The sequence below is a fragment of the Vitis riparia genome, chromosome 3, assembly GCF_004353265.1.
Source record: "Vitis riparia cultivar Riparia Gloire de Montpellier isolate 1030 chromosome 3, EGFV_Vit.rip_1.0, whole genome shotgun sequence".
Taxonomy (NCBI): Eukaryota; Viridiplantae; Streptophyta; class Magnoliopsida; order Vitales; family Vitaceae; genus Vitis; species Vitis riparia.
In genome coordinates this window covers 11,385,556-11,399,429 of record NC_048433.1, presented here as the reverse complement: position 1 = coordinate 11,399,429, position 13,874 = coordinate 11,385,556, and positions in this window count along the sequence as shown.

Here is a 13,874-nt window from a genome sequence, read left to right as displayed (position 1 = left end):
AAGTGTTCTCACATGGTCAAAATTATAAATAGTTTTGGCTTGTAGATTTTTTAAAAATCCTAAAAATAATATTTCGATAATTGTCTAACTTCTTTTTTTGTTGGAAATGGTTATTAAAATACAATTATAATTATGAGAGCTACAAAAAGTCCTCTCAAAAATGATAATTTTCCTAACAATCAAAATATTGTTAAATATGATAATATATATTTTTAAATGCATATAAGCAAATTGATTGCAATTAAATTAAGAAAAAGACAACTTATTGACATTAAAAAAAAGAAGTTTTCTAAAAAATGTTTTCAAATATATTTTCTAAGTTAAAAGTTTATTTTTATGTTAGAAGACCTTTATTTTTAATGTCAGAAGACCATTTTTACTCTAAATAAGTTTTTAAGAATAATTTTCAAAGATGACTTTATCCTTCAATCTATAGAATAGAAACTCATTTTTAAGTCAAATACATGCCCAATTTTCTATCAAAAATTTCTAAATTAAAAATTTAATTTTATGTTAGAAAACTGTTTTTTCTCTAAATAAGTTTTTAAGAATAATTTTCAAACATATTTTTATTATTTGAGCCATAGTATAGAAATTTATTTTTAAGTCAAATACATGCCTAGTTTTCTATCAAATGTTTTCAAGTATATTTTCTAAGTTAAAAAATTATTTTTATGTTAGAAAACTATTTTTGCTCTAAATAAATTTTTAAAAATAATTTTCAAACATGATTTTATTCTTTGATCTATAGAATAGAAATTTATTTTTAAGTCAAATACATGCCTAGATTATCAAATTGGGATTGTTTAATGACATTTTCTCACAAAATAATTTCATCAAAATGTACACAAAATATGGGTTGTTGGCTAATGGGGCTTAAGTTGTCTTATTTTGAGTTGGGCACTGTAGGCACTTCATTGGAAGGCTTAAAAGAGAGAGCTATTAGGTTTAATATGTTGGGCTTAATGGAGAGGATGAAGAACATGTGGCAGTGCATCTTAACAAAAATCTGTATATCTCATTCTCCTTAGAAGCACATTAAAAAATCATTATTTTTTCCTTTTTTTTTTAACTCATTCTTTTTTCCTTTTTTCTTTACTCGTTTTTAGGGAGAGAGTTATTGGATTTAATATGTTGGGTTTAATGGAGGATAAAGATCATGTGGCAACACTGCATCAAAACGAAATTCTATCTCTCTCATTCCCACTTAGATACACACAAAAAAAATCATTTTTTTTCTCTCTTGTTTTTTGGAAGGGATGAAGATTATGCGGTAGTATATCTCAACAAAATTTTGTACCTGTCATTCTCACACAAATACATATTAAAAATAATTTATTTTTTCTTATTTTTCACTTGTTTTTAAGGAGTCGACCATGTGTTTGGTACATATTAAAAAAAATCAATTAATCTACATGTTTCTTTTTCTATGCTAGAAGTTTAAACCTAAGTTTTTCTTCCCTACAACTCAAGAAAATGCAGTTCACAAAAACCACAATACAAAGATGTTGAAACAATCAATAAAATGACATTAATAAAAGAAAAAAGATGATAAATCTAAGAGATTTTGGGTTACCTGGGAGTCCACAAAGTGGAGAATATCGGTTGTGAGTGTGTTGACTATAGGTGAGAGAAAAGGTAGAAGAATATTATGGTTTTATTTATAGGGTTATATAATGAGATTTTTTGGATTGTGGGTGGCATGTGGAAACAATGGGCTTTTTATACATTGTCCCTCATTATTAATTCTAAAAGTAGGCTCAAGTAGGCTTATTGAGTTATAATACTTAAAATTTTTTATTTTATATGATGTCACTTCCTAAAAAATGACACTATAAATATAAAACTAACATCATCTAACTACCTCAATTGAAGATTTTTTATATGATGTGTCACCTTTATTAATTATAAACCTTATGGTGTAATTATTTTAAAAGTGACACAATAAATTATTTTTGTAGTAGTGCTCCAATTAGGAGGTGGTGCCTTATAGTCTCTACTAGATTGCCTAAATCCATGAACCAACTGTGGACAACTTATCTACTTACAAGGAACCCATGACTTGTATCTTTTGTGCAACTCCTAATGCACCCAAGTCATGTATAATATAAGAGAAATGAGTTGAATGCTTAAATCCATGTCAATATACCAAAGGGATAGCAATAGAATAGTTAAGTTTAACTTTGTTACATCACGTCTTGCTTTTTGGGGCCCAATCCCAACAGACATATCGAGGTTGAGTGTTCTATTAACCCTCATTCCTTCCAAGATACTTCTCTTCCTGCCATTTTGAGAGAAAGAGGGTGGAAGTCCCTATTTACCCTACAGGGATCGTATTATCCCCTTTTGGTTCGCATGTTCTAGGTGAACATGCATGCAGTCTCACCTAGTCGCTCCTTCTAGGTGACCATGTTTGATTAGACCTTTCATATTACTTTTCTCATAGTTAGGTGCGTACTTGACATGCTTTAACTTGATGTGTGTCTTCCTTCCCTCCTTTTGAAGGTTCAGGCTCTCACTCCTAAAGAGCTTGTATTCATTCCAATTTTATAATACGGTGCTCCTCGTGTGCTTCCAACGTATATTTTGTTAGTTGTCTTTTTTAAGCCAGCTTAGATCCTCACTACTTTTCTCACATATTCATTTTACCATTCGACCCATTGCATTGAGATCCATCATTCAACTGCTCGGTTCATTCATGCCATCCTCTTAGGACAACAGTTTGATATCAAACATGTTATCATTGACACCATTACCCCTATTGTGATTACTTATTCCATCGAGGTGGACTTCCTTTTAGGCTCCTCATCACTTATTTGTTGGAGTATGTTAGTTTTGACATAGGCACTACAAAGAGGGTCTAAGCAGCTCATATCCTATTAGATGAGAGCTCATGGGCCAAACATTAAAGTTGTGTGTATAGTCCTATGGCTCCTCCAACTCCCGATAGTCCCCAAATGCTGCATTGGCATAGTAGGCAATTCAAGAGGCCTTTGCTGAAGAGCATGAGATTCGTGCCATGGAGCAGAATGCAACTGTACCTGAGGTTGCTCCTAGGACTCGCACTACTCGAGGTCACACTTGTTCATCTAGAGCTTCTCACGGAGCATCGACTTCTACAAACATAACACCTCCGAAGATGGATACCATGACTCATGTGCTTCAGTGATTGGACTCACAAGACATTCAAATCTATGAGATCCAAGGCTTATTGACCTATATCATTTCTTAGATCCATGCTCAGAGTGGTCTGAGCTCTTTTCCTTCTCCACCTCCTCATGATGTTTAGTTGTTTATTTTCTATGTTTTTTTTTTTGTATTTGTTGATTTGGATTTTCATTTCATGCTTATCTTATGTATCTAGAATCAATTTTTATTTTATATATAATGCTCATATTTCTCCTTATTGTGTGATTTCCTGTGTTTATAATTCAATTACTTTGTTATTTTTGTGACAAAAAGGGAGATAATTCAATATTAAATTCACTTAAATAGGGGGAGTTATAATTAAGGGGGATAGGGTGATCATAGAACCTCCTTAATTAAGGAGGAGTTAATATTTTTAAAATCTTTCATTTATTTAATTAATTTATTAAAGGAATTTAATTGAAATATTGAAAGAAGTTAAACCTAAGACATTGGAGTAAACCAAATCAACTGATGAAAACATTACTTAGATAGTTTAGAGAAATAGCTAATATGGATGTTTCTTACAAAATATTTGGTTTGAATTGACTATCTCTCTAGAACTAATCTCAATCATAGAAGATTTTTCCCATGGCTTTCACTGCTTATATTTTGTTTGGTGAACGTCCCCTACACTTTACTATTGAATTATTGGGTCTTATCTAACTTATATTAGTTTGGTTGATTTGCATACATCTATATTTCTGTCAATCTTTTCTTTGTACCTTGGTTTCATTACAATAATATATTCTTTTCTCATGCTTTCATAATGCATCAAGAAAAACCTTCAACTATCCTGTTTTGCTTTCACGACATTATCCCTCACACTGCTTTATCTTTGGTATAGTGTTCTGTATATGTATAGGTTACAGGGTTGGAAGATAAGTATCATAAAACGTTGCAAAGCATTCCCTTAGTTTAGTTTTAATTGAGCGTTAGTGTGTGTTATGTAAACTCCTTTACGAGAGTTCAGGTGGATTTATGTAACGATGTTTTATCAAAAAATTGACAAAAGGGGAGATTATTAAGACATTGAGTTTTTTTTTTTTTTTTAATTTGTTGACAATTTTGTTTCTTTTAATGTTTGACTATAAAAGTCTTTCTACATAGTGACTTGCTCTCCATTGAAAATCAAGAGTTGATGTTCGTCCAACCGAGAAGTCACAAGTATGTTTAAAAAGGTTTGACTTGTGGCATATTAGGCTCCTTTAAGGTATAAAAAAGTTATGCAGACCCCGCATTTTAGCTCGATGCGTTCCCACTCGATGGCGCAACTTGCTTTTGTTTATTTAGTGAAAATATGATTTTTAGAAAATACTTGGAGTCGCCACTTATTTTTGTTTTATTTTTAAGAGAAAATAAAATAAAAAAGAAAAACTTATTTGGAAAAGACAGTTTGTGGAAAACCAAAGTTGGGTCTGGGGGTTAGATTACTTATTGGGAAGGTACGGTAAAAAGACTGTAACACCCCTCTAAGTCCCTAAAAACGACTCTCTACTAAATAAGGTGAAGTGTGACAATTGATAAGGAAATTAATGTATACCAAAATGACCATAGATTAAAAGCAAGTCATAATAACAAATAAATAAAAAAAGTGAGAATAAGAGCGTACCTTGGCAATAGGTAACAAAGCGCTAGCATGAAACAGAGTTAGTTCAAGTATAAAATTATCACATGCATATCAAAGAGTAAGACAAAGATCAAACAATATTAGTTAAACGTAACAATTGGCAATCAGAAGAGAAAACTCATATGTAGGGCCCCCACCAAAGCCCAATTTATTTTTACATGAATTAATCTCACAAATTCCATTATTTAGAAATTATGAAAACTGCCTTCATGCTTATTAAAATCAAGGAAATCAGAAAATTATTTTAAGAATTAAAGAAAATTTGCGAAAGTGTTTACCTAAAAAGAAATGTAGCAAGTTTATTTAAAAACATGATTTTCAGTGACTTAAAACCTTAAATGAAGGATGAAAAGTAGTAGAGTAAAAAAAAAAAAATTGAAAATTGGAGAGGAATTATTTGAAAGAAAACTAGAGTTTTGAAAATTATGTGAAAATTGAAGTTTCAATAATTGGAATTCTGAAGAATTATTTGAGGATGAAATTTTGGAAAATTAAATTTAAAAAATGGAATTTTGGAGAATTATTCGAAAATTGGAATTTTGAAGAATTCTTCGAGAATGGAATTTTGGAAAATTAAATTTTGGAGAATTAGAATTTTGAAGAACTATTTGAGAATGGAATTTTGGAGAATTGAAAATTTGAAGAATTATTTGAAAATAGAATTTTGGAAAATTGAAATTTAAAAAATGGAATTTTGGAGAATTAAATTTAAAAATTGGAATTTTGGAAAATTAAATTTAAAAAAATGGAATTTTGGAGAATTGTTCGAAAATGGAATTAAAAAAAATTGAATAATTATTTGAAAATGGGATTGCTTAAAAAATAAATTTTTAAAAGATGAATTTTAAAATGAGAATGCATGTGGGCTATGTGGCCACATGGGCTGCCTATGGAAGACATGGGTTGCCTATGGAAGATATGGGTTGCACATGGGAGGGAGGTATGGGCTATCTATGGAAGATATGGGCTACCTATGGAAGATATGGGCTGCACATGAGTGGTAGTGGGTTGCATGGGAGCTGGGGGATGGTCATATGGTGGCCATAGGTGAGCCGTGGGCTGCATGGGAGCTGGGAGAAGAGAAACCAACCGAATATATCTCTCTCAATATCTTTTGAGGGAAACTAGTTGCTTCAAAGGTCATTAAAGGAGGAGGGACATTGTCACCCATTGTTGTAACTTCATGTTGTTGATGGTAAACTTTAATTGGTGATAGAGTGCTAACATATGAAGATCCAATCATCACTAATTGTATGGCTGCACATGTTATGCATGGCCCGACCTGCTACAACATTTTATCTACCTGCATGACCAAGGGGAAGATTTGAAACTGGGACACCACCCAACCTCATCTCTTAAGGATTTCTTACCAAGGGTATTGCTGCTAGCTTGGGCTATTGAGAAACTGTAAGTGACCCTTCTTTATTAGCATTAAAATAATAATCATTACTAGCTGTACCACGTGGATTTTCATCACATCCCCTATTATGTAAGCACTTCCAGTACCCGTATATTGTCTTTGTTTTTGCCAAAGAAGGGAACAATTAGGCATGGTGCAAGTGCGGTAAACCTTCACCACAATATTAAGAAAAACTGCACCTTGAAGATTCCTTGCTCCAACCTATTGCTGTCCTTTCAAGTAAGAGGAAACACCCTTTTTTATTCTTCTTTGAGACTAGGCTCCTAAGCGATTTGAATGGTGAGGATTGAGTTCGTCTCTTCTCATCCTCTCCCGATCCACCACCAAATTGTTTGGGAGGATTTTTGGGCAATGACGAAAATCCTTTGTTGCTGCGGCTAATGGCTTTGGATGGTAAAAGGAGTGGGTTTGGTGGTGGAATGGAAGATGGAGATATTAGGCATGGGATGAGTATCAACTATTGACAATGGGTATGAAAGATAGAGAAATGAGTATGGTTATGGGTATGGTGAAGTATGAATAGATGGATATGAGTGGTGGAGTATTTGCATGGGAACTCATGCTCGTGGATAATGGAAGGGAAGGGACTGAAAGTGGGTTAGGTGTGAGGGGTGATTGGAAAGTAGTGAGAGAAATGGGTATGATGGGTACGTGAACTATGGGTACAAAGAGAAGTTGGTTTATAGGCGAAAGGAAGATGGATCTTCTTGCATACAATCCCCAAACTTGGAAGCAAAACAGATCAATTCATTATCCAGCCATTTGATGACATCTCGAGCATAACACATCTCCGCTTAATGGATGACAAGTTTGGCCTGTCAAAGGACAACTTTGCTGTCCACACTTCTTTCCTTATTTTAGCCCACAATTGTTTCCTTATTTCTCCATTTATTATTCTATATAGTTAGCATACATTATTTGACATATTATAGTTTACATGTATAGGGCTAGAATCATGCGGGAATTTATTTGCTTTTATTTGCTTTCCATGTATAGCATCCTTGTAAAGTCTATATATAATATACAAAACTCAAGGCCAAGGTATTCGGCCATTCACACAATATTTTGACATGGTATCAAAGCTTGTGTTTTGAACCTAGAGTTTACACGCTTTCTATTTTTTTTTTCTTTGCGTTTTCTCAAATTTAGCCCTAGGGGCTCTCGAACTCTAGCCCAGTTTTTGGGTTTTTTTTTTTTTTTTTTTTTTTTTTTTTTTTTTTTTCTGGTGGTTGTGACAACACATCTGTGGCGTGACCTTGGAGTTTTCTTTGGGTTTCTTCGCTTCTAGGCTCTTGGAGATCTTCGATTATTTGGAGGTTTGTTATCAGATTTAGGCTCTTTGACGATTTTTTTTTCCTAGGCTATTTCTATCTTTGTAATGTCTGGAGAATATTCTATTGTTCGTTTCAATGGCAAAAACTATCTTAGTTGGGAGTTTTATTTTAAGATGTGAGTGAAAAGTAAGAAACAAGACAGAGTCTCTAAGTCATTTACAGAATCTGAGTATCGGGCGATGTCTCTTGCTTGTTCTAAAATCATTTGGCTTCAAGGTTTGCTTGCGGAGTTAGATTTTTATGAGACCAATCCTACACCTCTACATACCAATAATACAAGTGCTATTTAGATTACAACCAATCCTGTCTATCATGAGCGTACAAAGCATATTGAAATGGACTGTCACTTTATCCATGCAGCCTTTGAAGCTCGTGTTATCACTCTTCCACATATTTCCACCGACTTACAAATTGTTGATATCTTCACCAAGGCTCTCCCTCGTCATCGACATTGCTTGTTAAGTAGAAAATTGATTCTTGTTGATCAACCTGCATCAATTTGAGGGAGGCTGTCCACACTTCTTTCCTTATTTTAGCCCACAATTGTTTCTTTATTTCTTCATTTATTATTTTGTATAGTTAGCATACATTATTTGACAGATTATAGTTTACATGTATAGGGCTAGAATCATGCAGGAATTTATTTGCTTTTATTTGCTTTCCATGTATAACATCCTTGTAAAGTCTATATATAATATACAAAACTCAAGGCCAAGGTATTCGACTATTCACACAATATTTTGACATGGCCATGATTGAAACTGTTGCTTCTTGATCAAACCTAGCGGAGATTTCTGGTGAGTGCTTGCCCACCCATCTTCTTGCCATAGTGGTAACCCTTTTTTGCATTCCCATATTCCCATGTAGATAATGTGTTATGAACTGTATGAAGAATGCAGAACTAGGTTAACTTTCTGCTCATTTCTAATAGCTACGCTAACACATTCTGTACTTCTTGGTCTAAACTTTGCTCCCATTTCAGCTTTTCTTCCATGCATTTATGAAGATTTATAACAGCCACATCCTTAACTTCAAAATCAAGTGGCCTTTATCTGTAGACTCTCAAAGGACCCTCATTCAACCCAAAATGCTCATTATTCTTGTTAGTCATTAGATCCCCAATCAACCAGTTCTGGTACTAAAAAAGAAAACGAAGATATCACTCTAAAGCTGGAAATTTCTTACCATATCTTGCTGATCCCACGCAATACTTCTCTGACATGCCAACCAAATGGTGATGGATACCAGGGGAACGAAGACTTCTCAATGGTTGCCTGACCATAGCTATTGTCTCCTCACCTAGAGATACGAGAAACATAATAATACAGGGAAGAACAGAAACAGGGGTAAAGCATAAACGAACAAATAACCAAACATCAAAGAATCTTAGCTTTGTTTCATAGAATGATAAAGAGCTAGGAGCAGGTGGAATCCACATGAAACAAAAACATGATTTTTATGTATCAAACTTAGGGAGGGATCAATGCATCAGGTATTTATAAGAGAAAAAAAAAAAAAAAACATAGATACCAAAATTCAAAGCCAAAACATACCATGTACATAAGAGTAGATCTAGTAAAGCAAGTGAATGGCCCCTGATGTCCACACTAATAAGCAAATCAATGCTTAGAAAAACAGTTGAAAATGAGAGTAAAATAGTGTAAAAATGAGAAACAAGATGCTACAGTAGTCGTACCTAGAAAGCTTACCTCAAGTAAAGAATTACTTGGCTTCAACTCAACTTCTTCTCCTCTATTCCGCCTCCCTTTGCTCTTATCTCTCTCTTGCTCTGTTTTTTGCTCTAAAAAATCCCACCTAGTCCTCTGTTTTTCTTCTTCTCGTTTTCCTTCCTTTTGTTACTCCTCCTTCTAAATGTCTCTCTTTCTCTTCTCAAATATGAATACCTTTTTCTTTTTAAAAATCACCCATCTCCCTTTTTCTTTTTCGAAAATCCTCATTTTCCCATGCATCTAACCATTGGAAATTTGGCATTCTCTCTTTTTCCAAGCATCAATTTTTTTTTTCACCCTTCGTTTTTCAAAAAATCAATCTCTTTTCCTTGCAATCCCGGTTCCCATGTAGCCCTTCATTTTTCTTCTTCCCAATCATCTCTCTTTTCCATGCCTCTCCATTTTTTTTTTAAGTAAATATAATAAGCATTTAAAAAAAAATAAATAAATAAAAAATAAATAAAAACATAAAGTAAATAAATAAATAATAATAATAATAATAATAATAATAATTATGATGATGATGATGATGATAATAATTATGATAAAATAATCAAAATAAAATATAATGGTAAGAATAATAATGATAACAAAGAATACAATGACCATATATATATATAAATAAATAAATAAATAAATAAATAATGAATAAATAAATAAATAAAAAGATAAATAGATATAACTATGTGATGCATATTCATGCAAACCACGTAAGCCATGCAAGCTACATAAACTATGCTTACCATGCAAATGACTTAGGGGTGTTGGAGCAAGCCCTAAAGGGCCAAGTATACCTAAATGGGCCAGGCGTGCTTAAATAGGCCAAGTGTGCTTAATGGGCCAAGTGTGTCTAAGTGAGCCTAAATTAAGCACAAAAGGTAGTCAAGAGATGACTACGAGTCAAAAAAGAAGTATGGGAAGACACCTGGTGTCATATCTGTTAAGAGGACAAAATGGAGGGTCTACAAGTTTAGTATCATTTTTAGACTTAAATGTTTTAAAATGATTTTTCAAGAAGCAGGGGTCTCTTAAGTGGCTAATCCCTCTCAGGTGATTAAGCCTGCTCGAGCAGCGTAAGTCGGCTCTTGACCAGTCCTATTGAGATTAGAAACACATTTTTGGATGAATTTCACTCAAATTCTATTTTGGAAACTTAAGATACAAAAAATCTTTGTAGTTTTCACCTATAAATACCTCATTATAACCCCTTGAGGGTTAAAGATTAGAGATTAGAGATATTGGAGATTGGAGATATATTGTTGAGAGACCTTTCATTCCTTAGAAATGATCTCTTTGAGAAAGCTTAATGTGCAACAACTTTTCACGATCTCTCATTCAAGGATTTGATATTTGAATCTTAGGTTGAAGACCTTAATATCTTTGGAGTGGAAAAATGATCTACAAGGGAGCAATAGAGAGTTTCCGTATCACAGACATGAATCAAGTTGTAGGTACTAGAGAGTAAGTCTTTAAGGTAAAACGGCTAAGTAAATTTGTGTAATTTGATTTCAAATAGTGGATTTAAATTAGTAAGTCTTAGACATTGTGGTTTTTTATCTTCACGATTTGTGGAGGGTTTTTCACATAAAAATCTTGTGTCTTATTGCATATTTTTTATTCTTACTTATATTCTGTTTGATGATATTGATAACCTTTTGATGGATTGGTTAGTAAGTTATTGCAGTTGTTGGGTTGGTTATCTTGAGAGTTGTGGTAGTTATACCTATAACCAATTATTGTTTTCCTTAACTTCTCTCAGGATATCTTTAGGATATTAATATTCATATTACTTTATCCCTAACTAATCACAGGGTATCAATTAAACATAAAAATAAGATTTTTTTTATAAGAAAAAGGCTTAGGGTAAGAAAAATTGGGTATAATATATAAATATTTACTTAAATTTTTAAATCACCCATTTACCCCCATCTGGGTGTTCCTTATTAGACTTTCGATTCTTTTTCAAGAACGATGGAATCCCTTTCATAAGGATGGAAGCTAGAGTTTTTTTTTTCTCTAGAAGACAGAATGACTGATCTTACAAGCTCTAAACCTTAAATGGGTTTATATAGGTTTTGCTTATGGACTTAAGTGACTTAAGCCCATTTTGGGCTTGGATGATTTAATTTAATTTACTAGATCCTAATTAGTCAATTAGCTTTATTTAGAAATCAAATTCAATAGAATTTTGTGTAATCTTGTTTTTTTTGCTAGAGATCTCTTATGTACATTTTTGAATAAAGAACCCAAATATTCTTCAAAAGCTATATCACCAAGCAATATCAATTCAAGTAGGGATTATTGGGACCTATAGGAAAATACTAACTCTCTTTTTCCCTAATTATGAAAGGGTAATTAGAATCATTGGAAGAATAGCTAAGAAGATACTTAGGAAAAGTGAAGAAATTAACTTCATAAAATAAGAAATTTATTCTATAATTATGCTTTAAGTCCCTTTCAACTTGTATATTTTGTTATTTATAAGTATCGGAGAACTAGATCCCTTGGGATATACGTCGGTGAGTGAGAATCCTTCTTTCCTTATATATTCGAAATGCCATACAAAGATAATTGAATTTAGCTAAAACAGTATGTCATCTATTTTCCCCATCCTTAAAACACTCAGACTCATTCCATTTTAGACTTTGTGGTCCTCTAATGCCCAACATAGCTTGCTTTACCCTTCAAGAATACATATAAGTTGTTTTATATGTGCTTTCCATGTTACCACCGGCTTATAGGAATTCTTGAATTTCACTTGGATTCTTAGCTAACTCTCACACCTTTGCACTTCACTTCTATGCATCAAAAGGAAATTAGGCCCATACACCTTGTCCCCAACACTCCAATGTTTAAGGTTGTTACCTAGAAAAATGGCATGGTAAATTCATTCTTAATTTTTGAAGTTCATCTTTTTCCATGCAAAGCCTAGGCAAGCATTTTTAGCATATGCTCTTCATTTTCTCTTATCAATTGCCTCATCATCTATTCACTCAACTACTTTCAATAATCATATGATTTTTGTAACAAACTTTCTCTTCACAATTCCTTTCCCACTACCACGAAAGGCTAATTTCTTAATGGTTTTTTACACAGATCAAAACATTGCCTTTTAATGATCGTGTGGAATCTTGATACATTATAAGCATCATTTTTCAAATATAATGATAAATGAGTATTATTTATAGGTAACCTTGACACTCAAAAAATGTCAATGCTTGTCTTCATTGACATTTCTAAAGCAACAAAGTTGTAATGAAAATATGCATCTAAAATTTCCTCATTAATATTAATAAAAGCGTCAACATAAGTTGATTTTTTTTTTTTTTAAACTAACATCTATTGATCTGTTGGTACATAGACCATTAGTTGATAAGACCAATTGGTATGCTATTTTTAGAACCTATAAATTTACTAATTTATGTTCATAATTCAATTAATTTCCAAAAAAATAAAAATTTAAGAAGATGAAAGAATTACTTAATATATTCTTGCAAATTTACCTATCTTATCAAGTTCATTATGACTTATAAAATTTGTAATTAATAAAATTTATCTTAAAAAACTTATAATAAAGTATCAAATTTTCAAATTAGTATATTGAACAAATAATGAATAGAAAGTTAAACCCAAAGACAATAGTTTATTTGTTTCCAGCTGCAAGTATAAGAGGTGCAACGAATTCCAAGGTATTGGTAGCAAGCTACAATTGGAAGCTAAAAAAAATTTAGAAACAAGAAAAAGTAGTATATGAAATTCTATAGGCAATGGATATCATGGTATATGGAGTTTAAATTTAGTCCATACAAAAACCTTCAACATCCAAACTCTTTAAAGGATGATCAAGCAAAAGTGCCAAAACATTATATTATCAAAATTATGTTATTAATTTCATAGATAAAACTCTCCATAAAATAATTCAACAGTGATAAGAGAAGAGAAAACTTAAAACCTCAGAGATTTAGCACTATAGTCACTTATTTACAAATGATAAATGTGACTATAGTAATCGTTTAGACCCTTAGTTTTATTCTTAAGAGCACAATACCTTCATATTCATAAAATTGCATCTTTTTTTTCCCCTTATTTTGGTGCATGGAGATTGATTTAGGAATCCTCAAGTAGTGCAAAATTTCGATATAAGAATGGCCTTTGTATTGGCATTGAATGCTTAAGTCCGGGAAGTGTTGAATTTCTTCAACCTTTATCAAACTTGTATCAAAATTAGGGTTCTTGTATCAAAATTTCACTTCAACTGTTAACACCTCTTGTTGTTCTTTAGTTGCTTTTGGCTTGAACACATTCTAATCAATTCAAAATCCATCTCCAAATCAAGATTTACGTAGATTAAAGTTCAAAAATCAATTTTGACAAGCTTTATCAAAATTTGGAGTTTGTATTAAAGTGGTATTGAGCTGATTCGCTAAGAAATTCCCCAAATCTAAAGCTTAAGTTTGATATCAAAATTGGTTCTTGCATCGAAAATGGTATTGAAATAAGTTGTGACACACAAGTATGACCTCTTCCTTTTCTCTATTCTTCTTTTTTCTTCTTTCTCTTTTCTTTTTTTTCCT